This window comes from Panthera leo, chromosome F3 (assembly GCF_018350215.1).
Source record: "Panthera leo isolate Ple1 chromosome F3, P.leo_Ple1_pat1.1, whole genome shotgun sequence".
NCBI lineage: Eukaryota > Metazoa > Chordata > Mammalia > Carnivora > Felidae > Panthera > Panthera leo.
Window position 1 is genome coordinate 9,069,226 of NC_056696.1, and position 26,853 is coordinate 9,096,078.

The 26,853-nt window shown below is 42.0% G+C and overlaps 1 protein-coding gene across 7 annotated transcripts in view; it reads left to right on the plus strand.

Annotated features, from left to right (window-relative positions):
• The window catches only part of RGS7 (regulator of G protein signaling 7), a 515,497-nt gene that overhangs the window by 132,284 nt on the left and 356,360 nt on the right, over nt 1-26,853 (plus strand). For 2 of the 7 annotated variants that reach the window (XM_042925204.1, XM_042925203.1), the window contains exon 1: nt 20,268-20,391. The exons of the other annotated variants lie outside the window; for them this stretch is intronic. The gene's annotated coding sequence lies outside the window, so the exon portion shown is untranslated. Of the gene's footprint in view, nt 1-20,267; nt 20,392-26,853 lie in introns of those variants that run through there. 7 annotated transcript variants of the gene reach the window in all.

Genomic DNA, 26,853 nt, shown 5'->3' on the forward strand with positions numbered 1-26,853 from the left:
TGGGTCATAATATAGATAAAGTTCCTATTTGTGGCAAAACTCAGTGGGAGTCAATTTGACCCATTAAATCCCATTTTCTCTAAAGCAAAAGCTGTCACCTGAAGAAGGAGCAGAGAGGAAGTATGAAAAAAGATACTTGAGACTCTTGAAGGAAACACATTTGTGCCCTTTCCTCATTAGAATCTATCAGAACCTGAGGGTGAAGAAGAGTGTCATTCAAGGATACACACACACACACACACACACACACACACACACACACACAGGCACACATGGGCACATACATACAAATGCATTTATCCATTTACCTATTTATATATTTTACCAAGTATTCTCATATGATTCTTTCTTTTTATTAATGCCTCAAAAGATAGAAAGGAGTAACCTGCTAAATGGTTAGTTAGCTTTGCTCTTTTGAATTTTAGAACCTGCAAAATCAATTGAAGTCCATCTGAGAGCTTATCCTGCATTAGAGAATTCTTGATTACCATTTTCCGTATTACCTTTTTGTGTCAAGTTGAAATAATCTTGAGTCTGAAGGGCTCTGGTTTGAGAGGAATGTAATTAGCCTAGGCTTAACATGTATGTTCATTAAATGAATAATTGGTGCCAGTCATGTGATTGGAAAACCCTTTAAATTTAATTGGAACCTTAAGTTTTGCAAGTAAGTCACTTGGAAATGTAAAAGGAGAATTTTTAAAGTGCATTTAGGAGGCTTTTGTTGGCACTGAGTGGATTTGCAGTCTCAATGGGGTCTCATGCTGATCCCACTATGGGGTCTTTGAAATCATTTGGGTTTTAATTGAAGGGAAGTTTTGTTAATGGAGTGAACTGGCATGATAAGGTTGCAATACAAATCTGCCTTTGGACTCTTCCTGAATTACATAGAGACTCATAGTTTTAAGTAATAGTCCAACTCTATTAGTCTACTCAGGCTGCCATAACAGAATACCAGAGACCTGGTAGCTTAAACATTTGTTTTCTCACAGTTTTAGAGGCTAGAAGTCTATGATCAAGGTCCCAGTAAATCCAGTGTCTGATAAGGGCTCTCTTCCTGGCTTGTAGGCCTTCTCACTGTGTCTTCACATGGCCTTTCCTTGTGCATTCTCCTGGGCATGGATGGGAAGGAAGAAGAGCTTTCTGAGATCTGTTCTTATAGGACACCAGTTCTGCTGGATCAGGGTCCCAACCTATGACCTCATTTAACCTTAGTTACTTCCTTAGAGGCTTCATTTCCAAATATAGCTACACTGGGGTTACAGCTTCACCAATGAATTTGGGGAGCACAAACATACAGTTTTTAATACCAACTCAACTGAAAATGTCTTAAGGACAATTAGAAGATTAAAATAACTGAAAGTTCAGGTATACCTTCCAGAGCTTCAGGATTCTGGTTTAAATGAAGTTATTAGGACTCAGAAATATAGTATTTCTAAGCATTGGTTTTTATTCTCAGACTCTCCCTAAGAGTTGGCAGGATGGCCACCACTGGTTCTAAGTTTACATTCTACCCTCAACATCAGTGAAAGAAAGCTTCCCTTTACCAATTGTTTTGTTCATATTCCCAGGATTATATCTCTTTCTTTTTTTTTTTTTTTAATTTTTTTTTTCAACGTTTTTTATTTATTTTTGGGACAGAGAGAGACAGAGCATGAACGGGGGAGGGGCAGAGAGAGAGGGAGACACAGAATCGGAAACAGGCTCCAGGCTCCGAGCCATCAGCCCAGAGCCTGACGCGGGGCTCGAACTCACGGAGCGCGAGATCGTGACCTGGCTGAAGTCGGACGCTTAACCGACTGCGCCACCCAGGCGCCCCGGATTATATCTCTTTCAATTTATTTGGGCCTCAAGCTCATTCCTAAATCAATCACATTGATCAGGAGGCCAATTTCTCAGACCTGGGTTATGTGGCTAGAGCTAGGTTTGGGGCAGACATGTCCAATAGCATAGATGGAGAATAAAGGAGAAGTTACACAGAGGAAATATTATGTTACTGGGGAAAGGAGAACCCATCCTTGTCAGTGGAAATAACATCCCCACTACACTTTCTCGGTAGAGTGGACCTTCGTCCAGAAAACCGCATCTCCCTTCTCACAAATATGGCTGGTAGTGACAAGATCCTGTCTCATTTGGTTTGTATTTTTTTTCTGAAAATGAGTTGGACTTAGAATGAATTCGCTATTTGAAGGTTTAATTATAGTAAGTTATCATCTAATCAGGTGTTCTTTAAGTCTATAGAATTAAACTGGCCATGTTTTCTTTTCTTTCTTCTTTTTTTAAAGTTCAGTGAGGTTCTCAACTCTTCAAATGATGTGGGTATAATTCTAATTTAATTGGTATAATTCTCTACTGTTCTATTCAACATTCTTATGTCTCTAACATGTGTGAACATCGATGCTTTTCCCTTCAAGTACTTTGGAAAAGTGAAGTTCAGTTATCTTATGAATTTTATTTTCTGTATATTAGCTTCACTTAATTTATACATTTGTGAATTATAATGCAGTCTATTCTTTCAAGTAGATGAGCTGAAAGATGAGGGATTGTAATTATGCCAGTTTTAGGAGGGTGCTTTCTTTTCCTACTAGGGATTTAAAAGTGCATTATCTTCCTCACTCATATGAGAGACAAAAGGCTCAGGCATTGGAGATCAGCCTACTGATGTGCAAGATATGATAATGGTTATAAAATGGAAGATGTAACAATGGTTATGACTGTACTCATGTGCACTGGTGGGTAGAAGGCATAGTTAAGGTATTCCCATGAGAGAGTTTATAGTCCAGTCTGGGAGGCAGTCCACTCAACTGAAATGCAAAGCCATCTCAGTTTTCTGGGGTGGGGGAGAGGGGGAGGCTAGTGTGGAAATCGTGTGCCCTGAAGTAACTCTGTAATTAGCTTTATGAACCTATACAAGTCACCTAAAATTTCTGAGCTTTAGTTTCCTCAGTTGTAAACTTACAATAATAGAACCTACCTCATTGGGCCTGTCATGAGAATTAAAGAAGTTCATATATGTTAAAATTATAAAAGAAATAGGGCACAGAGTAAATACTGTTATTATTATTTGTAGAGAGAGGCACATAGCCTTATCTGTTTATTTAAAAATTATGGGGCACCTGGGTGGCTCAGTCAGTTGGAGCGTCTGACTTTGGCCCAGGTCATGATCCAGCACTTTGTGGGTTCGAGCCCCTTGTTGGGCTCTGTGCTGACACACTTAGAGCCGGGAGCCTGCTTCAAATTCTGTGTCTCCCTCTCTCTCTGCCCCTCCCCCACTCTGTCTCTCTGTCTCCCAAAAAATAAATAAACATTAAAAAAATTATTTAAAAATCATTTTGTTCAACATAACACACGTTTAAAAATTCAACTGAGACACGCTGGTCTTCATAATTGCAGAAAGGCTTGTGTAAAACTAACCCTTGTGCTGATAACAATTATAAAGCCTGGAAACATTTTTTTTTTTTTTTAATTCTCATCACTGGAAAACAATCAAAAGCAGACAGGCGTTGAGGGCATCCAACCCTTCAAATAAGGGAACTGGCATTGGTCAAGTCAACATTTGTAAACGTTTTCCTTCAGGAGCACTTTCCAAACCGCATTTCATGGGTGGCTAGACCTGAGGCAGAAAGTTAAAGTCCTATCAGCCTGGGGAGCCATAAACATAAAAAGAGGTTGGAATGGCCGGGATAGCTGGAAGTTGAAGAAAGAAATGCCAGAAAAGAGAGATGGAAGGAGGAGCTGCAAAATACGATGTAAACTCCCATCAAGTCCTTGCTTGACCCTGAACTGCACATGTGCTGGTTGAGTCTCCAGAGAACCCAAGGAGAAAGCACCAGCTGGAAGCTGAAAGAGTTTAGCAGGGATTTCAGCTGCTTCCTGTTACTAACAGCTTTGAAATTTGAGTCCTGTCAGGTTAGAGAACGTTGATAAACTTGTTTCAACTTCCCACTAAAAACTTCTAAATTCTGCCCTTAGGAATAAATGTTATGTATCCAGACTGAGATATTTGCTCTAAGACTATAGACATTAAAAATAGGTATATACTCCTGAAACATGAAATCAAATTTCACCTTGGTCAAGATGATTCACCAGTAGTTTAACTGCCTACTGGTACAAAAGTCAGTACTCTTACGAGGGAGACAACAAACTCTAAGATGTTACACTGAAACATTGACAATGTACTAAACAATCAAAAATTACTAGACCTAGCCAAGAAGAAAATAATTTTATAGAAACAGACCCACAAATAGTACTGATATTGCAATTAGCAGACAACTACTTTAAATTAACTATCATAAATATGTAAAGAGTCTACCAGAGATGATAGAGATAATCATAAAGAAGTGGGGGGTTCAAGGAAAAAATAAGAAAAATGTAAAAAAAGGCAAACCAAATAGAAATATAAGAACTTAAAAATATGAAAGCTGAAATTAGTGTATATATATATATATATATATATATATATATATATATATATATCCCATATATATATATGGGATGAGATTAACAGCAGACTAGACACAGCAGAAGAAGCAATGTATTGGGTGACAAATCAGTAGAAATCACCTAAAATGAGACACAAAAAGAAGATTAAAAATAAACAATTTCGGGGCACCTGGGTGGCTCAGTCGTTTAAGCGACCGACTTTGGCCCAGGTCATGATCTCGCGGTCCGTGAGTTCGAGCCCCGCGTCGGGCTCTGTGCTGACAGCTCAGAGCCTGGAGCCTGTTTCAGATTCTGTGTTTCCCTCTCTCTGACCCTCCCCCGTTCATGCTTTGTCTCTCTCTGTCTCAAAAATAAATAAACGCTAAAAAAAAATTTAAAAAACTAAAAAAAAAATAAACAATTTCACAGTGATCTGAAGGACAGTATTCAACTAACACACTTTAACTATAGTCTTTGACAGAGAGAAGAGAGAAAATGAAGAAGAAAATATTGGTGAGGAAACTTTGGCAGAAAATTTTGCAAGTTTGGTCCAAAACAGTTGGTTTTCCACCAGTCCAAGAATTTTGGTCAGTGACAGAATGAAAACCACATCCAGACACGTCTGCTGAAATCCAAAGGTTAAAAGGAAATCTTAAAGTCAGAGGAAAAAGAAGCATATTCCTGGATAAAAGTGATAAGAATCTTCTAAGATAGCTGATGTGTTGTTGTCAACAGTTGAGACCACACTGAAATGGAATGATACCTTTCAAGTGCTGGGGAAAAAGCCTGTCAATTATAAAATTATATATTATAAAATTATATATTAAATTATATATATTAAATATATATATTAAAATTATATATTAAAAAAGGCCATATTTGGGATGCCTGGGTGGCTTAGTCGGTTAAGCGTCTGACTTGGGCTCAGGTCATGATCTCCCAGATTGTGAGTTGAAGCCCCACATCAGGCTCTCTGCTGTCAGTGAGGAGCCCACTTCAGATCCTCTGTCTCCCTCTCTCAAAAATAAACATTAAAAAAAAAAGAAATAAACAAGATCATATTTGTGAAAAACTAATTATCAGATAAATAAAATTGAGAATTTCTTTCTGGCATGTCTACAGTAAACTGATGTAAACTCCCCTCTGCAATACCGGTTAGGCTAAAATTGAGTTCTTCAAGCTAAAAGGAAATGATACCAAATGGAAACTTGGACCCACAGCAAAGAAAGAAAAGCAAAGGGCATTGTTGATATGTGCATAAATAAAAGACTATTTTAGTTTCTTTTAAAAATTACTTTAAGTCAGGGTGTCTGGGTGGCTCAGTAGGTTAAGCGTCCGACTTCGGTTCAGGTCATGATCTCACGGTTCTTGAGTTTGAGCCCTGCATCAGGCTCTGTGCTGATAGCTGACAGCCTGGAACCTGCTTCGGATTCTGTGTCTCCCTCTCTCTCTGCTCCTCCCCCACTCATGCTCTGTCTCTCTCTGTCTCTCAAAAATAAATAAACATTAAAGAAATTTAAAAAAATAAAAATTACTTAAAGTCAACTGATGTTCATACCTAAGTTAATAACAGTGTATCGTGGAGTTTTTATAACATGGGGAAGAGTGCTTTAAACCATAGCAAAAGGATTGAGTGGTCTGTAAATGGAATTACACTATCCACAGGCCCTTACATTAAATATCAGGTGATGTAACATTAATCTCAGGCGTAAACTGCGATAAGAATGCATATCCTAATCACTATGGCAGCAACTGGAAGACAGGCACAAAGAGGAATACCAACGTTTTCAGTAGTGATTTTGAGCGTGACCATAAGGGAGGTGGATGTTGACTAGTTCCTATATAGACATCAATTAAATTTTCCTGTTTCCATTCCTGTGGCTCACTTTTACCTTCTGTCATATGTGGTTTAATTTTACATGAGTGGCAACAGCCTGAGTCAGACAACTTGATGTGACTTTGGGATTCGCTCAGATTTGTATGCGAGGAGCATAAAGTAATGATCGGAGCAGAAGGCATTTCAGTGCTTAACCACCGCAAGTGAGATTCATGGTTGGTAATTTAACATCTGATGCCCAAGGTCATGCTTGCAAACAAGACATTATGTATCAATGAGTCCTCATCCTTCAGAAACATTTTGATAGATAAATAACACAGCACTGTAAATGTGTTCCCAATAAGCAGCATCAGTGCAGAGCCCAAAGCCTGTGTCTGAAGGTCACCAGCAGGCTGTCAATACTTGAGGATAAATAGGAAAACAAAAACCAGTAAGGATCAGCCCATTTTCTCAGTGACTGATTTTAGGGGCTTTGTGAGAAGACAAGTTACCGAGGAAATGGGAGCTGTGACCCACAGAGCAGTAGGAGGCAGATTATGAGGGACACCTGTGACCTGGGACACAAAGCCAGTCCTGCAACCACATCTGCTTATTCCAGGTCAGGTCATTCATTAGACAGAATGCAGGAAACATACCGCTGATGAGCGGGGGGAACTTGGGCAAAGTGCTGAAGTTCTGAAGGGAGACCTCGATTTCTTCAACTGAAATCAGAGGTGGGTCTGAATGATTTCTGAGGTCCCTGTGATTTGGATTCAGTGCTACAGTCAGATGCAGGAGCTTCCTTCACTGAGCCTGCCTTTTCCTCAAACTCACCCACCCATGGTAGCATCAGATTCAGCTTTTATCCCACTGGCAGGACCAGCTACATAATTTGTGAGGTCTTGTGCAAAATAAAAATGCAAGTCCCCTTATTCAAATACTAATGAGAATTTCAAGACAGAGACAGCAAAGCATTAAATCAAACATATGACCCTTCTAAGCATTGAGACCTGTGACTGCCTGGGTCACCTGTCCAGGAAGCCATCTGTGCTCTATGGGATTTGGCTGTGAACACTTAGTAGGGATACAGAATATCCCAAGTGACAGATATACAAGTGTTACAAATTTGATGTTGGAACATTTATAAACTGTAATTATACGTACCTGCCTCTGTGCTCGCTTGGGCAGCATATATACTATATGTACCTGCCTCCTCATAGTACAAATTTCATACCTGACATATTAGAGAAATGACGATCATGGTTGAGCATAATCATCGTAGACTGAGTTAACAACTAATACTGATGTTGCTTTTCCAATACCTTATTTTTAGAGCAGCTTTAGACACAGCAAAATCAAGTGGAAGGTACAGAGATTTACCACATAGGCCCACCCCTATGCATGCATAGCTATCTCCATTATCAACCTCCCCCACCAGAGTGGTACATTTGTTACAATTGATGAGCCCACACTGACACATCATCATCACCCAAAGTCCACAGTTGATATTAGGGTTCACCTTTGGTGGTGTGTATTTTTTGGATTTAGACAAATTTATAATGATATGTATCCATCATTATAGCATCACAGAGTAGTTTCACTGCCCTAAAAACTCTCTGTGCTGCACACATTTCTTCCTTCTTTCCTCTTAATCCCTGGTGGCCACTGATCTTTTCACTGTCTCCATAGTTTTGCCTTTCTCAAAATGTCATGGAATTGTCATCATACAGTATGTTGCCTTTTCACGTTGGCTTCTTTCACTTAGTAATATGCATTTAAGTTTCTTTTGTGTCTTTTCATGACTTGATAGATCATTTCTTCTCAGCACTGAATAATTTTCCATTGTCTGGATCTACAGTAGTTTATGTATCCATCCACTTGCTGAAGGATATGTTGGTTGCTTCCAAGGTTTGGCAATTATGGATAAGGCTATGCCACTGACTATACATGTCAGTGTGCAGGCTTTTGTATGGATGAGTTTTCAGTTCCTTTGGATAAGTATCAAGGAGAGCAACTGTTGGATTGTATTGTGAGAGTGTGTAATTTTGCAAAAAACAGCCAAACTATCTTCCGAAGTGGCCGTATCAATTTGCATTCCTACCAGCGATGAAAGAGAGCTCCTATTGCCGCACATCTTCTCCAGCATTTGGTATGAGTGTTCTGGATTCTGGTCATTCTGATAGGTGCACAGTAGTATCTCGCTGTTGTTTTATCTTGCGTTGCCTGATGGCATATATACCGGAGGCATCTCTTCATGTGTTTATTTGCCATCTGCATGTCCTCTTTGGTGAGATGTTTGTTCGGGTCTTTGGCCCATTTATAAAAATTTTTAAAAAAATTTTTTTAACATTTATTCATTTTTGAGAGTGAGAGAGACAGAGCGTGAGTGGGGGAAGGGCAAAGAGAGAGGGAGACACAGAATCGGAAGCAGACTCCAGGCTCTAAGCTGTCAGCACAGAGCCTGAAGCAGGGCTCGAACTCACAGACTGTGAGATCGTGACCTGAGCCAAAGTCAGATGCTTAACTGACTGAGCCACCCAGGCGCCCCTAAATTTTTTTTTAATGTTTATTTATTTTTGAGAGAGAGACACACACAGAGTGAGAGTGGGGGAGGGGCAGAAAGAGAGGGAGACACAGAGTCTGAAGCAAGCTCCAGGCTCTGAGCTGTCAGCACAGAGCCTGACTCAGGGCTCAAACCCACGAACGGTGAGATCAGACCTGAGCTGAAGTCGGACCCTCAACCAACTGAGCCCCCCAGGCGCCCCGGCCCATTTTTTTAAAAAACTGGGTTGTTTTCGTTTTGTTCAATTTTACGAGTTCTTTGCATATTTTTGAAAATAATCCTTTATCAGATGTTTCTTTTGCAAATATTTTCTCTCAGGATTTGGCTTGTCTTCTCATTTTCTTGACATTGATTTTTGCAGAGTAGAAAATTTTAATTTTAGTGAAGCCCAGCTTATCAATTCTTTTGTTCACAGATTTTTCCTTTTGTGTCATTGCTGGACCCGAAGTCATCTAGATTTTCTCCTAGGTTACCTTCTAGGAGTTTTATAGTGATACTGATTTCTTATTCTTGTATAACTTGTTACTGTTACACAGAACACTTTTCATCTAACACAAGTATATTAGATTCTTAGAATTCTGTGAACAATACAGTTATTTTTTGGATTAAGAAACGGAGGCACTGAGACACAACGATTCCCCCCCCCCCCCTTTTTTTATTCACTCTTGGTCCAGATTTCCTTCTATGACACTGTTATAGCCCATTACATTATCACCATGAACTAAAGCTTGGTGGGGCGTAATGCCACTTTCGTTTGGACAGTTCAAACTGGGGGAGGTGCAATTTCATGTGGCAGATTGATTTCACTGCTTTGTATAAAATAGTGCTGGTACAGCAGCCTAAGAACCTAGTCTCCATTCAACAAATTCTCATGAGTACCAACTCTATGCTGGAGTAGCCTTGGTTGCAAAGTCTCTTCTGATTTCTTCTTTTGTCAAGTACAGAAGAGACCTACCTGTGAATGGCTTTGGTCGCCACTGCTTTGTGTTTCTTGCTATTGAGGTAAAGTGATGGGGTCTTTGTGAAGTTCAGAGACTGCTAAACTTTACAGTAAAGTTGCCATTTCAGGAATGAGATGGCATGGTTCCCAAATAATTTTAAAACTATTATTTGCTTGATACTATACTATGCTGCCTTTTATTTCATGGTGGAATGTGAGGTGGATAGAGGAGGATAGCCTAGTGACTTAATACATAAGGTTGGGACTTTGAATTCTAGCTCTGTCACTTACTAATTGTGTGACCTTGACTTAACCTCTCTGTGCCACTAAAATATTAGAAAATATCTGTACCAATTAAAAAAGATTATATATACTCCCTAAAAAATAGATAATAATTATTTTTTAGAAGGAGGTGAAAAACTTGATGGAAAATGTTCTAAGAGTGATTTTGTCAACAACTTGATGACATCCAGCAATGGGGATGAACCAGGGTGAACAATGTTCAAAACGGGGATCTAGTGAGATCACAGAAATGGGAGGAAAATGACAAAGCCAGAATTTAGGGGAAAATGACAATAGTAAGGGAACTAACAACAAACAACAAACAATAAGCAAACCAAAACTAAAACCAAAACCAAAACAAAAAATTCCTGAACTAAACTTCAGAAAGGTAAATTCAGTCAAATCAGATTATATGAGAAAATAAAAAGTAAAATCTTTAATCCAATTAATTTATTTACCTGGCACATGCATTATACTGAAAGGCAATTTAAAACAAATGCAAAATGGGTTTAGCAGTAGTTGAAAGCAAATACAGTTAAGGTAATCTGTGGCCAAATTCAAATTCACATGGTGACAGTTTGGCTTTAGGTCAGTTCACTCTTGAAATATCTATTTGTTTCAAAACAATAGGTGATAGTTCTTTCAACATAGCTATTTCTATTCAGGGGGAAGAAAGCTGTAAGCTTATAAATAAGGCATGATCCCTGCCTCTGGCTAGTTGGGCATATAAAAGTCAGTAAGTATTGCATTTAATTAGAACAGTTAGAGGTTCAGATAGAGAAGTCTTCTTAAAGGACTTTTAGTTTGGTTATCATAATTTACCATTTGCCTGGAATTTACTTATGCTGATGTGTTACCAAAATAGTATCTACAGTTGATTGTGTTAGAATCACAGAGTAAAGATCCCTGGTAGTCACTCGGTTCTGTCATCTGGTGTCCACAGCTCTTATATTGTCAGTGAGGTATGATTCCCATCTTACGAAGTCCCACTAGAAAGCTTTTTGTGGAGCTCATATTTATTTTCTTTTGCATCTAATCCTTGTTCTTTGTAATTTGGGAAACTGAGAGCAAATAGTCTATGGAATATACTGCCATGATTCTCATGACTGGCCTCTGAAACTGCACAGCCCATGTCTAAAGCAGCCGCTTGGGTTTGAGGATTCCCACAAGCTACGATGTTCCTCTCCTCTTTCTGTTCTTTGGATACAAAATCACCGGTCTTTTCCACTTACTTTTTTCTTTCAAAGTCGTTGCTTTTCTCAGAGCCCAGAACAGAATACAACAATTTAAGTGCAGTCTGATGTCATTGATTCTCTTGTTCTGGGCACCATTCTTTAATAATACCTAAGATAACACTAATACTAATACGATTGACAATCACATTACGCTATTGATTAATTTTCAGTTACTTTATGTCTTTGTGTCTCAGTTTCTTCACCTGTAGAATGAGGATACTGATACTTCAAGGGTGTTTTACAGATTAAATGAGTTAATAATACATTTTAAATGATGAGAACAGTGCCCAGTACATGGTAAACCCTTGATAAATGTTAGCTGCTATTACTGTCATGATTATTATTACTGTTATTAATAGTCAATTAAAACTCCTAAGTTGTAATCATATTGATGTTCAATCACATTCTGCCCTTTCATTCTTGTAGAGTTTTTGTTTCATTTTAAAGATAATTTTGGGGTTTACTAAATACCATCTTGTTAAAATTTCATTATGTCCTCTTATCTGGACCAAGATGCTCCTGCCCAATTCATGCTGTGTTCCTCTGAGCTGTGTGTTATTTCACAGATAATAAGTGTGTCATCTGTGTGCCCCAGGTTGTCAAGTCACTGCTGAAAGTGTCAGATTGAACAGTGCCTCACACAGTGCCCTGCCATGGACCACCAGGTTGACACCGATTTAATAATTAGTTTTCTATGGGGCTAGATGCTTGATAGGTAAAAAGCCACAGAATTTGTATTATTATCATTATAGGTAAAAAGCCACAGAATTATCATCATTCAGCCTATATGCTGTAAGAAATGGGTTTCACACTCGGGACATGGTGTTGGTGAAGATAGGCTCTCTGCCTTCAGAGAAGCTTCTGTCCTGCCTGAGTGTTTACAGGTTTCCAACGCTGGCTCCAAGGCCTCTCAGCAAGTTCTTTCACTGTCTGGTAATGTTAAAACAGTCAAGGGTCCCCTTACCATTCCTGAAGATCTCTCTGCTAATTATGTTTTTAAATCTCTCAAGGTTTCCTCCCTTTGTTTGCCAGACCACATAGGCTGATTGGAAAAGAACAAGAGTATTGCAGTGTTATGAAGATTTTCAGGATCTTTTTTCTGGTTTTGACATGGGGCTGGGGGAGGGACAGAGGGGTGGAATAGGGAAGGCATGGTGGTATACCTTTCACCTGCAATGTTTCTCTTTGTTATGGCAGAGGAAGCTGCATAGGGACAGGGCCAACTGGGAAGGGTGAGGATTAAAATTAAACCAGCTCATTGAGATGCTCATTGTCACTGAGGCGGCAAGTCTGAGACAGGTGCTGGGAGAAAATTCAGTCTGTCAGGAAACACACACACACACAGCAAAGCAGACAGAATCAGAGCCCTTTGTCCATCTTACAGCAACAGAATCCCATTGTGGTTTGCAAACGTCTCCAGGTTCATGACATCACTAAGCCTGTTGCAGCAATCCCATTCTGATGGCCAGTGTTTGGCTCAGACATGGGCATGAGATACATGGTATGGGGCAAGGGCTAAATCAGAAGAATTATGTCCTCAGAAAAATGCAAGAATTATTCATTTTTTATTTTAGAGAAAAAACAGAAGGCAACGATAATAGGGGTTCTACTTAAAACCTTAGAAGAGTCAGTCTACTTTCTAATCTACCTTTTTCCCCCAGTGGCAATTCACTGAACCTTCCACTTGAGTGTAGTTTATGGCCAGTTAGCTGCTTCTGTTTGTGTTAGAGATACAGCAGAATGAGATATAAAATTGTAAAACACTTTTACATCTCACTTGATTATTTTGGTGGGTTCAGCTAATGAACCCTTTTGAATGAGTCTGTCATAACTTTTTTGCTATTACTTTTTAAATTTCATTCCCAGCAGTTATCACGGGCTGGAATTTTCTTGCTTGTTCTCTGTCTCCTCCAGCTAGGTGTGGGCTGCATAAAGACAGTGACTTTGTCTGTCTCATATTCCAATCCCTGGTTATATAGGTGCTTGATAAATATTCACTAAGTGAACAATTGAATTTTGTATATGTCTCTGTGACATCAACATGTAAACTATACACACACATTTTTAAGTATACACTCTGTTCCTGGAACAATGGTGGGAAAAAAAAAATACATGCATGTTTCTTAACTTTTAGAAAAGTGGAAAGGAAAGAAAGAGAGGGGGAAGGAGAGAAAGAAGGAGGAAGAAAAGAGAGTGGGTCACTTTGGGCTGCCATATTAAATACCATAGACTGGGTGGCTTAACAGCAGAACACTATTTCTCACATTTCCAGAGACTGGGCTATCTAAGATAAAGGTGCTGGCCAGTTAGTTTCCTAGTAAGGCCTCTTCCTAGTTTGAAAATGGCTGATTTCTCACTGTTCTCACATTGCCTTTTCTTACTATCATACTGGGCATTAAGTCTTCAACATATGAAGTTGGGATTGGGGGAGGGGCACACAGATATTTAATCCATAAGAGAAAGAAAAAGAGAGCGAGAAGAGGAAGAAAAGAAAGAAAGAAAGAAAGAAAGAAAGAAAGAAAGAAAGAAAGAAAGGAAGGAAGGAAGGAAGAAAGAAAAAGAAAGAAAGGGAGAAAGAGGGAAAGAAAGAAATATCAGACAGCATTAAGTGCTATGGAGACAGTTACGATTCAGCCATGTAACATGACTGGAGATTATGTTAAATAGGCTGGACACATGACCTCTCCAAGGCAGTAACATTTAAATAAAGATTGACAGGTAAAGGTGATGAATGAGTTCCAAGCAGAATGATAGGCGGTCCACAGGTCCTGAGGAGGAAGTGGCTCAGTGTAGTTGAAGAACTGAAGACCAGTGGGATGAGTATGGTAGGAGAAAAAGGTGGTGATAAGGGATAGGATTGAGTACACAGATGGGAGTTTCATGTAACATAGATTTTTAAGTCAAAGTAAGAAATTTCTAATTTATGCTGAGAGTATGGGAAGCCAATGAGAAGTTTTTAGAAGAGAGGTGAAACCATCCGATTAGGTTTTTAGAAGTTCATTCTTGGGTCATGTGGAAAATGGATTGCAGGTGGGTAACAGTGGCAACAGAAGACCAGTTAAGAAGCTGGTGTATAAGTTCATTCCTTAATAATGGTGTGTGGTACCAGGGAGAATGGAGAGAAATCAATGTCTCTCAGGTCTGTTTTGGGGGTGAGTAAAGTGAATTTGCTAATGAGTTAGACATGGGGATATGAATACAGAAATTACAGCCAGGATTTTCAGCTTGAGCTGTTATGCCCAGAATTTGTGATCCCCAAAGACCACCAGGGAGCCGAGTCTGATGCAAAAGCAAAAGAGCCTTTATTCGAGCTAGCTCGAGCTCAATCCCCTACCTGCACCGACACAGCGGTGAGATGCCGGGGAGAGAGCGAGTTTCAAAAGCACAAAGGTTTTACTGGGGTCTAGGGGCAGTTGGTGAGGTAATGGCTGTGGCCTCAGCCGATTGGCTGGGGAAGGGTCGTGGCCTCGGCCGATTGGCTGGGGAAGGGTCGGAGTCCTGTTTGGGAAGTTTGAACGGGTGAGCGGGAGATTACTCAAGGGGAGGAGGTGTGGTCAAGGTGGAGGACACAGAACAAGATGGAGTTGGCCAACGTAGGTCCGCCCTTTCATTCCCCCCTTGTCATGTAGCTTACGGACCCAATCATGGGACCAGCTGCATTTATGGTGACAAGGGGAACAGAGTTTGGAGGTTTATGCAAAGCTCTGGGAACCAAGTGTCCCTGGGGTGGCTCTGGGAGGTCTGATTAAGTATTGTCCCCAAGCTGGTGTCTATGATCTGCCAGGTGATGTTTTGGGGGGCGTGGGGACTCCCGGCAGCATGAGCAATGACAAGCAGAGTTAACAGAGTTACCAATATTAGGTGGGTCGAATGCGCTGTAGCTTGAGCGGGTTGTGTTGGTCCCGACTGATGGCCCATCGCGTGACGAAGTCCTTCCGGATCGAGGAGGGGTCTGCTGGCTGAACGTGGGTGTGATGGACCCAGGTCGTGATGCCGTCTACTTTGAGAGCGGTGGGGGTTGTCAGCACCATGATGTAGGGTCCCTTCCAGCGTGGCTTGAGGGTCTCTCGGTGGTGCCTCTTGACGTAGATCCAGTCTCCCGGCCTGTACTGATGAGGTGTCGGGGTCGGGCCAGCCTCGTAGATGGCACGGAGGTGCGGCCAAATGTCCTCGTGCACCCTCTGGAGCCCTCTCAAGGAAAGAAAAAGTTCTTGATCTTTAAACTCAGCAAGAAGTTCAGCTCGAAGGTTGGGAATAATAGGGGGTGGCCTGCCAAACATGATCTCATGGGGAGTAAAACCCAAGGTGTAAGGAGTGTTCCTAACCCGGTAAAGGGCATACAGTAGGAGAGTCACCCAGTCTCTGCCAGTCTCCATGGTTAATTTGTTAAGGGTCTCTTTTAGGGTTCTATTCATTCTTTCTACCTGTATTGAGCTCTGGGGCCCCCACTGCCTTGGCTACTGCCTGCATTACCTGCGAGATAAAAGCTGGTCCATTGTCTGATCCTATCATGGCAGGAAAACCATACCTGGGTAAGATGTCTTCTAGTAGCTTCTTAGCCACCGTCTGAGCTGTTTCATGCTTGGTTGGGTATGCCTCCACCCAGCCAGAGAAGGTGTCTGTAAATACTAAAAGATATTTATAACCATACTTTCCTGGTTTGACTTCAGTGAAGTTGACTTCCCATTGGGCTCCCGGTCTGGTGTCTCTGAGCCTGGTTCCTTTTTTATTTGATGTGGCTCTCATGTTGGTGAGTTGGCAGGTGTTGCAGGCAGATACAACTTGCTCTATTTTGGTGTCCCGTTGGTGAATCTTGATTCCTGAGCTCTAATATTGAGACTCTGAGCCGGTATGGCAGCACGAGCTCCTTGTTAGTTGTATACCACCATCCCTTTATCTCCTGGGCCATGGGGAGTTTCTTGATCCGCTGTAACTCCTGTGTCCGTCTCGCACAAAGCTGCTGCCATCAGTGAACCAAGTAGCCTCGGCATCGGGGAGGGGCCGGTTGGTCAGGTCTGTCCAGAATCTATGTACTTGTTCCAGGATTCCCGCACAGTCATGTAGTGGAGCACCTAGATCAGGGTCGGGCAGCAGGGTTGCAGGATTGAGGGCTGCACTGGGGTGGAACCGCACTCGTGGAGGGTTGAGTAGGAGGCTCTGGTAATGAGTCACATGTGTGTTGCTCATCCATCTATCAGGAGGCGGTTTCAGGACCCCTTCAATGGTGTGTGGGGTCGTGATCCAGATCTCCTGTCCTAGGGTCAGTTTGTCTGCGTCCTTGACTAGGAGTGCTGTCGCCGCAATAATTCTTAGGCGTGGCGGCCAGCCGGCAGCCACTGGGTCTAGTTTCTTGGACAGGTAAGCCACCGGGCGGTTCCAGGGGCCTAAGGCTTGAGTTAGAACCCCTTTTGCTATTCCCTTGGGTTCGTCTACAAAGAGGGGGAAGGGCTTTGTAATGTCTGGTAGGCCCAGGGCTAGGGCACTTAGGAGGGCCTTTTTTAACTGATTAAAGGCAGTTTCTTCTTTTTCAGCCCATTTAAATGTTTTCCCTTCTTTGGTAGCTTCATATAGGGGCCTGGCGATCTCAGCAAAACCTGGAACCCAGAGGCGGCAGTAGCCAGCTGATCCTAGGAATTCCCTTACTTCTCTTCGGGAGCTTTAGGACAGTTTCTTTTCTGGCATCTGATAACTGCCCCTGTCTGCCCTCCAGGATATATCCCAGGTAACTTACCCTCTCCCTGCATATCTGAGCCTTCTTCGAGGATGCCCGGTACCCTAAGGCCCCCAGGGTAGCCAGCCGGTCCTGGGTCCCTCGCTCACAGTCTTTGGCTATGTCGGCAGCAATCAGGATGTCATCTATGTACTGTAGGTGAGGCCAGGGTGCTCCCTTCTGTACTCACCCAGGTCCTCGTGTAGTGCCTCGTCGAAGATGGTGGGTGAATTTTTGAATCCCTGAGGTAGCCGTGTCCAGGTGAGTTGCCCACTGTAGCCCTCCTCCGGATCATGCCACTCGAAGGCGAACAAGGGTTGGCTCTGGGGTGCCAGCGGCAGACTGAAGAAGGCGTCCTTTAAATCTAGTACAGTATACCAGACCCTGGAGGGCGCCAAGGAGCTCAAGAGAGTATATGGGTTGGGAACAGTTGGGTGTATGTCCGCGACCCTCTTATTTACTTCCCGGAGGTCTTGTACCGGTTGGTAGTCATTTGTGTGAGGCTTTTTGACTGGCAGTAGGGGGGTGTTCCAGGGAGACTGGCAAGGAACTAGTACCCCTAAGCTTCGTAGTCTCCGGATGTGTGGCTGGATCCCCTTCTGGGCCTCCTGAGACATGGGGTATTGTTTGATCCTTACCAGACTCTCTCCTGGCTTGAGCTCTACCAAGACCAGGGTCCTGTGAGCAGCTAGTCCTATTCCCCTCCCCCCCGTCTCTGCCCAAACTGAGGGGAATTCTCGTAGCCATCTGTCTAGATTATCCTCTCTCTGGGGGTCGCCTCCTGGTGGAGGAGGTATTCATCCTCCAGTTTCATGGTCAGGACCTGGATGGGGTGGCCCTTGCGATCGGTGACCTGAGGCCCCCCCTTGTCTGAAAGTTATCTGAGCTCCAATCTTGGTCATAAGTCCCATCCTAACAGTGGGTAGGGCCATTCTGGTATTACCATAAAGGAGTGGGATACCCGGCCCGTCCCCAAATCTACCATTCTTCGGGTAGTCCATGAATACTGGCTCATACCAGTTGCCCCTTGTACCCAGGACTTCTTGCTGGCTAGTTTTCCTTGTGGGGTGCAGAGGACCGAATGTTGTGCTCCGGTGTCGACGAGGAAGTCAACAGGGGTCCCCTCCACTTTAAGAGTTACCCTGGGTTCGGGGAGAGGGTCCGAACCCCGACTCCCCTAATCGCTCAGTTCATCAACTCTAGGACTTGCTTCCCTTCCCGCCGGCCCTTTATGGAGAATCTCGGTCCCAATGACCTATCTCCTTGCAGTATGCGCACTGATCTTTCTGCAGCCTTTGCTTCCCCCCCTTGGTAGTTCCTTTACCTTTTCTTGCGTTGTCTGCCGGCGACAGCGGTCTCGTTCCTTGGGGAAGTCAGCAGTGGTAGCCAGTAGTATTCTGGCCAGGTCTCGAGTCTGCTTACTGCTGGCAGCCGCCACGGCACGAGCCTGCTTGTCCTCAGGAGGCTCCCAGTTATTATATACCTTTTCGGCTACCACCAGTAAGTCCTGCAGACTTTTTTCTCCTTGTCTATCTATTTTCTCCTAATGTCTATGGCCAATTGGTTTACAAAGGCCATGATAACAGCTGCCTTGCTTTCCGGAGCCTCTGGATCCATGGGGGTATAGGTACAGAATGCCTGCCTCCATGATCCATTCTAAAAAGGCAGCCGGAGATTCATCTTTTCCCTGTTGTACATTTCCTACCTTGGCCAAATTGGTTGGCTTTCTAGCAGCCATTCGGAGCCCCCCACCTCATTAGAGTCTGGCGGTAGACCCGGAGCCTCTCCTTACCTTCTGCCGTGTTGAAATCCCACTGGGACCAAGTTAAGGGGAAGGAGGCATCTATCTGAGCCTGGTTGGTGGTGGGATTCCCGTCTGCACCCGGAACTAGTTTTCGGGCCCCATTGAGGATTCATTCTCTTTCCTCAGTCGTGAACAGGACCTGCAAAAGCTGCTGGCAATAGTCCCACGTGAGTCGATGAGTAAAAAGAACAGAGTCTAATAAATCAATAAGCCCTGCCGGTTTCTCAGAAAACTTAGGATTCTGAGCTTTCCAACTGTAGAGGTCACTAGTGGCGAAAGGCCAATAGTGATGGGGCTGATTCCCCTCCGCGTCTGGGGGTCCGGTGTCTCGCAGGGGCAGAATAGTGGAATCGGCGGCAGAGGCCGATTGCTCCCTCTGAGCCCTTTGTCTGGTAAAGAGCGGGCTTCCCACTGGAGCGTTTCCGCCTCCCGCTCTCTGAACAGCGTCTGCCTCCCCCGGAGGGGGAGGATGGTGTTCTTCTGACATCCTAGGGGGGTTATACGGGGGAGGAACAATTAATTCTTCTTCAGTCCCCCCCCCCCCCCCCCCCCCCCCGTAGGACAAGGTAGAGGGGTGCTGAAGGCTGGGTAAGACTTTTCTTGTTTTCCTTCTTCTCTGTCCCCTGCAAAGCAAGAATGGGCTTTGGCTCCGGAGGGAGTGGGGCTAGGAAGGGCTTAAGCCAAGAGGGTGGGTAGAGGGGTAGTCTGAGTCTGTCCCATAACGTCCATCCAGTAAGTCCACAGAACAAAACAGAGAAACACAGAAACAAACAGAGGGCCCTTAGAAACAGTCTTCCAACTCCGTGGAAGCAAAACTGAAAGCTAGTTCAGACCTTTGAGTGGATTCCACGTCCCTCCAAAACCGAAAGCTAGAGGACGGCCTCACGCCGACCAGCGGGAGCGACCCGCCTCGTCTCAGACCTTTGAGGGGATTCCACGTCCCTCCAAAACCGATGAGGGGATTCCACATCCCTCCAAAGGGAGGATTGGAGCGTCTTCCAAAACACCCGGCCCGTGGTCCTCCAGTGCGGCCACTTAGACCGCGTCGGGCACTACCAGAATTTCAGAAATGAGCTCACACAGAAAAGATGGAACGAACAGACACTAACCGTGGCCAGTCAGGCTCTCCGGGTCGGGGGATCCCTTGGGGGTCTTGGGGATCCCAGGCTGAGCCCCCAAATGTTATGCCCAGAATTCGTGATCCCTAAAGACCGCCAGGGAGCCGAGTCCGACGCAAAAGCAAAGAGCCTTTATTCAAGCTAGCTCGAGCTCAATCCCTTACCTGTACCGACGCAGGGGTGAGATGCCAGAGAGAGAGCGAGTTTCAAAAGCACAAAGGTTTTATAGGGGTCTAGGGGCAGTTGGTGAGGTAATGGCTGTGGCCTCAGCCGATTGGCTGGGGAAGGGTCGTGGCCTCGGCCGATTGGCTGGGGAAGGGTCGGAGTCCTGTTCGGGAAGTTTGAACGGGTGAGCGGGAGGTTACTCAAGGGGAGGAGGCGTGGTCAAGGTGGAGGACACAGAACAAGATGGAGTCGGCCGGCGGAGGTCTGCCCTTTCGGAACTTACAGCTGTGAGATGTCGGCTGTCTTCATACCTCATCCACTGTTCCATTCCTCCAGGCTGTGAGTTATCAAGTCTCTTTACCTCTCATTACTGGTGGGCCCCTATGGTGATTTTTTTATGGAATTTCTTCAAAGTTAGGGTCAGGAAAATATTCAAGATAGGCCATTCTATCATACTACTTGCTTTTTCTCAATGAGCTAATTAGTTCATTAATTAAGCAAAAAAGTTCAAAAATAATGACTGAAATGAATTTAGGGAACTGGAATGAATCCATTATTGATTCTTGAATTTCATGATCATAGATAAAAAGAGACGAATCTATTTTAAATAATTTTTCTTTTGTGTACCTATATTTATATTATTAATGTGGATATTATTTTACACTCAGCATTTCTGATGGCAAGATGTTCAAATATGAATTTTTACTGTAAGTCATTTTGAAGCTCTCAGGGTATTTCATTAATGATCCTCTGTATATTATCCATTTTATAGTTCATGTAATTGTTGCTTTATAAAAAGCCAATTTAAAACATTAGTGAAAACTTCTACCATTAGCATGTCTTTTAATATACTCATTCTTTTTTTTTTTTTTTTTTTTGGTAGAGGATAGGAAAAAAAAAACAACACAAAGACATTTGAGACAATAGTCTCTTCTCTTTTGTTGATAAATCTAGCCGACTTTTGTAGAGAGTTCTCTAAATTAGATTCATTTGTCTTTAAACATGTCTATTCTAAATTGGCAGGCACCACAATTAATTAGCTTTTCAAACATTAAGAAAAAGAATGCTATAGTTACTTTAATTTTAAATTTTGCTAGATGAATTTCTCCTTTATTCACCAACAAGATTGTACAATACCCATTGCAAATTTGTGATATGTGCTATATATTTTAGGAACTCGCTTATCATATCTCACCTATCTCAACCTCTCTTATGGCCTATAGGATAAGAGAATATTCCAGAAAAATAATCAAAAAGTGAAAAAAAAAAAAAAAAAGAATGTTCCAGAGCTTGGCAAACAAACACAACAGTCTGGACTTTTTGTTCTCCAACTTTCTCTTCTTCTGGCATCCATATGCTATATTTTAACAGAAAAAAAATAGAATTGTTGGGATTAGCACACTGGTTTTGTGATTGCCCTGTATATGTCAATCAGAAGACTGGGATTGTATCAGGCAGGATTCTTGATTTTAAATCACAGAATCTTAGTTTGATTGGTGTAAGCAGAAATAAATCTGCTGAAAGGTTATAATTTAGGGCACTCAGTGCTCATGTGAGGAATGATCATCAAAGGAAAACTGGAGAACCCAGTTTGAAAAGAAGCAGGTGCCAAGATCCCAGTAGGAAGGTATGGCAGCCAAAAATACAGATGCTTCTAGAGAGAGAGGAAGATATTGCAGAATGGAACCATGGCCTTGGGTTTGAATGATAAAGATACATGGATAAAAGGTAAAACATCTTCTAAGCAGCAAGATTACATGCTGAGTGTTCAGAACAAAGCATTTCAGAATGGACCCATCTCTGTGCTAGATTCCTTCTATTTTTGGTGCTATCGCTCAAATTAGTTTGATAATTAGAGAGACCTGTTTTCTTATTAGGGAAGGGGAATACATATTAAAAGTAGGTTTGCCTCATATGTGAGCTACTTCTAGACTAATAACTATACCAAGTGATGTTGTTTTACTTTTGTTGTCCTCTATGTTTGTGAGTTCCACAGGGATAAATATAGCTCTTTTATTGTTAATATCTATCATAAAAACTGAGTAGATGTTTGTGAATGGATCCTGGCAAAGTATCCATTCATTTATTCAACATTTATTGAGTCAGATTGTTATGAAAGAAACCCAGCTAGGGTGTGTGTGTGTGTGTGTGTGTGTGTGAGTATGCTAAGATGCTAAGTTTAGGGAGGGGACAAAACTAAATAATTCATATTCTCAGCAATCTGAGAACATACATTCTCCTTAGGGCAAGTTGAATAGACAACCACTTAATAGAATTTTTTCTACAGAATATAAAGAAAATTGAATTTGGAGTCATATAATTCTGAATTTTGTTTCTGGTTCCTGTATTTGTCTGACACAGTAATATCTGGGGTGAATCATTCAATCCTAATGAACCCAAGTTTGTTGTCACCTCTAAAATACAGCATTGCTATGATGATTAAATGAATTATATAAAATGTCTATTAGAATGCTGGCACGAAGTATACACAAAATTGTTGTACTTTTTAAGTTTTAATGTATGTATTTTTTTAAGCTCTGGATTCTGAAATGGAGTGATTTATTCTGTGAGGATTATACTTGCCTTACTTTGAAGGATACATACTGTTGTAGTAAGTAGAGAAGAGGCAGAACATTAGAAACAAAAGCATAGTATTATTAAAATGTAGGAGCAATGATCCTGTAGGATCAAATTCAAATTGTATGAAGCTATTTCATAGTGGAAAGTTCTGGAAATGAGGCAGGTTGCCAGGCTAAGGAGTTTGGTCTTTATTCTGCCTCTAATGCAAAATGGCTGAAGCAGAAGCCTGCCATGATCTGACATGCATTAGGAAAATAAATCAATTAGAGAATGGGAGATGGGTTGTAGAAATGAGACTGATGACTAGCAGGCCAGTCAGGAAACATTTGTAGTAGTGCTGGCAGGAGAGGAAGAACTGAGTTAGAGGAGTGGGGGAGGAATGGAGGGAAAGAGGTATTTCATTTCAGAGGACATTATGGTAGTAGAAAGGACAAGTCTTGGCAAATGAGCCAGGGAGAGTTGATCATTTCAAGATTCCTTACCTGGGTCACAAAGTGATCATTGAAATAAAGAATAGGAAATAAGGAGAAAGTTTGGGGAGGAAAGATGAATTTGTTTTTGATAGGTCATATTTGATTTATCAACAGGACTTGAACTGGCAGTTGAAAATCTTGGACTGAGCTGGGGAGAACAATCAGGATTTGGATTTACCCTTGAGAGTCACAGCACTAAACTGATCAGATGAAATTGGCCAGAGAAGGAGAATTGAATGCGAATGTGTGAAGTTGGGAAAGTTGAGGACAGGATTCCGTCTTGGGCAATGCAGGCATTCAGAGGATGGGTGGAAACTGAGCAGTGAGCCAGGGTGACTAGATAAAGCTCGTGTAGGCTGAGAGGGACACCAAAGGAGAGACAAGTTTATTAGGGAGAGGGACTTGGTTACCTGCAGTATAGTCCTAGAACTGAAGTGTGACACAGGTGGGGCATATGTTGCTCTTAGCTTCTAGATGAGGAAAAGTAGCAGAAAGGATATAAGGAAGACCCTAAAATCAAATAACACATTAAAAAAAAATTTTTTTTTTAAATTTTATTTGAGAGAGAGAGAGAGAGAGAGAGAATATCCCAAGCAGGCTCCATGCTCAGCATGGAGGCTGACACAGGGCTTGACCCATGACTATGGGATCATGACTTGAGCCAAAATCCAGAGTTGAATGCTCAACCAACTGAGCCACCCAGGCATCCCAAACAGTGCATTTTTAAGATTAGAATATGAGTTGCTTAACTTCAACCTGAGTTTGTCAATCTGAAAGATCTTCCATATGATCAAGTTATGGGAAGAACTTGATCTGGATGTTAGTTACATGTATGTGTGTAGTTTATGAAAACCCAGTGAGTTTTACATTTAAGGCATATGTATTTTTCTGCTCACATGTATCATTAAAAGGGTTTTTTTTTAATTTTTTTTTAACGTTTATTTATTTTTGAGACAGAGAGAGACAGAGCATGAACGGGGAGGGTCAGAGAGAGGGAGACACAGAATCTGAAACAGGCTCCAGGCTCTGAGCCGTCCGCAAAGAGCCCGACGCGGGGCTCGAACTCACGGACCGCGAGATCATGACTTGAGCTGAAGTCGGACGCTTAACCGACTGAGCCACCCAGGCGCCCCTAAAAGGGTTTTTTTAATCATAAGAAGGAGATGGAAAGAATATATTATGGTAGGGCCAAGGAAATAGTTGACTAACACATTGATGTGAGTCTCACAAAGTTTTTATTATTTTAGGGGTGCATGGGTGGCTCAGTCAAACATCCGGCTCTTGATTTCATCTCAGGTCATGATCTCACTGTTCATGAATTTGAGTCCTGTTTCAGGCTCTGTACTGACATTGAGAGCCTGCTTGCGATTTTTTCTCTCCGTCTATCTCTGACCTTCTCCTCCCCTCTATATCAAAATAAATAAATAAACTTAAAAAAAGTTTTTAGGGGCGCCTGGGTGGCTCAGTCGGTTAAGCGGCTGACTTCGGCTCAGGTCATGATCTCGCGGTCCGTGAGTTCAAGCCCCGCGTCGGGCTCTGTGCTGACAGCTCGGAGCCAGGAGCCTGTTTCAGATTCTGTGTCTCCCTGTCTCTGACCCTCCCCTGTTCATGCTCTGTCTCTCCCTGTCTCAAAAATAAATAAAACGTTAAAAAAAAAATTAAAAAAAAAAAGTTTTTATAATTTTAAACCATAACCTTTTTCAAATAATCTCTTAATGCTGTTTATTTTAGATTTGGGGTGTGATTTATCCACACCTGAGATTAATTTCAGTGGTTCCCTTAACTGAAGGAACCAAGGCTTTGGAGTTGTTACTAATAATCTCAATAAAATCTGCATAGCATTTAATACCCATATCTAAAGATTTATACATCATATAATTTTATTCAGTCTTCACACAGAAAAGGGGCACCCACATTTTGAAGATAAAAACACTGAATGCTACATGACCCATGTTCTGTGTGATGGCAGTGCTTTTCCTCATCTGAGGTTCAAAACGTAATTCTTTTTTTTTTTTTTTTTTTTTCAACGTTTATTTTATTTTTGGGACAGAGAGAGACAGAGCATGAACGGGGGAGGGACAGAGAGAGAGGGAGACACAGAATCGGAAACAGGCTCCAGGCTCCGAGCCATCAGCCCAGAGCCTGACGGGGGGCTCGAACTCACGGACCGTGAGATCGTGACCTGGCTGAAGTCGGACGCTTAACCGACTGCGCCACCCAGGCGCCCCTCAAAACGTAATTCTGACTCTTACTGATGTCAGGAAAAAACAGCATAGCTATGCATATTGTTAATACTTCAGGACTGGGAATCATTAAGAGAAATACAGTAGACATCTGCTGTTGTTTTCATTCTCAGCCTCCTTTCTCTTTTTTCTGGAAGCAGTACCCTGTTTTCTTTTGGGGAACCAGCCATCTGTCTTTCTGTTTGGTTCTCGTGAGGTTGCCAAATATCCCCACCTCACTCCTCACCCCAACTCTAGGGGTAGAATGTGACACGTGTAGTTTTCACACCTGTTTCCCTGGGGTTTTATATTCTAATGCCATAAGAGACAAGTTCTCTCATTTGGGAGCCTCACTAGCTGAGATGAGGTAAACCTGTAGTCTCTGTAGCCATTGCCATTCTTCCACCTCCCCCCCCCCCCCCCCCCCCCGCCCCCACCTATAGGAGATACATCTGCAGTAGAAGAGAACCAGGCAAAGTCATAGAAAGACGCAAAGGAAGGGGGTGGGAGGGAGACAGAGAGTGAGAGAGAAAGAAAGGCAGACTATTTAAGTCATAGGTGTTAGGATTATTCATATTTTTATGTTTTGGAGGGATCATTTTGGTTAGCTTGTATTTTTCTAGTAATTTGTCCATTTTGCCTAAATTTTCAAATTTAGTGGCACACAGCTTCTCAAAATAGTCCATTCTTATCTTTTTAACATCTACAGGATTTGTAGTAAAATCTCATCTTTCATTGTTGATAATATTTATTTTTGCCTTTTATTTTTTCATGATTAATATTGCCAAGTGTTTATTAGTTATATTAGTCTTTTCAGAGAACCACTTTTTTTTGTATCCCTCTCTCTATTGTGCCTTTGTTTCAGTTATATTAACTTATACTTATTTCTTGTTTCCTTTAATACTTTCTTTGCATTAAATATGCTCTTCTTTTAAAATTTCTTGATATTCTTTTATCATTGATTTTCAGTCCTTATTCTAATATATTTTTAAAGAATGTAATTTTTTCTCTTTTTATTTTAAAGTTTATTTATTTTGAGGGGAGGAGAGAAAGAATGGGGAAGGAGGAGAGAGAAGAGAGGAAGAGAGAATCCTAGGCAGTGTAGACTGATGTAGGGCTGGATCCCATGAACCATTAGATCATGACCTGAGCCAAAATCAAGAGTCGGATGTTCAACCAGGCACCCCATAAAGGATGTAAATTATTTTCTAAGCACAACTTTGTAGAAAACGTCTAAGTATTGAGGTATAGTATTTTCATTATAATTTCGTTCAAACTATTTCCTAATCCCTCTTATGATTTCTTCTTTGCTTATGAGTTATCAAATGTACAGCCTATTTTCTAAGCATGTGGTGTTTTCTAGTGAGATTTTTAGTCATTTCTAGCTTAATTCCACTAAGGTTAAAAAATATGCTCTATAATTTCAAACCTTTGAAATAGCATATGGACCATTATATGTTAATTTTGATACATTGTGTACTTGGAAAGAATGTTATTATATAGTTATTGATTGCAATGTTCTAAAA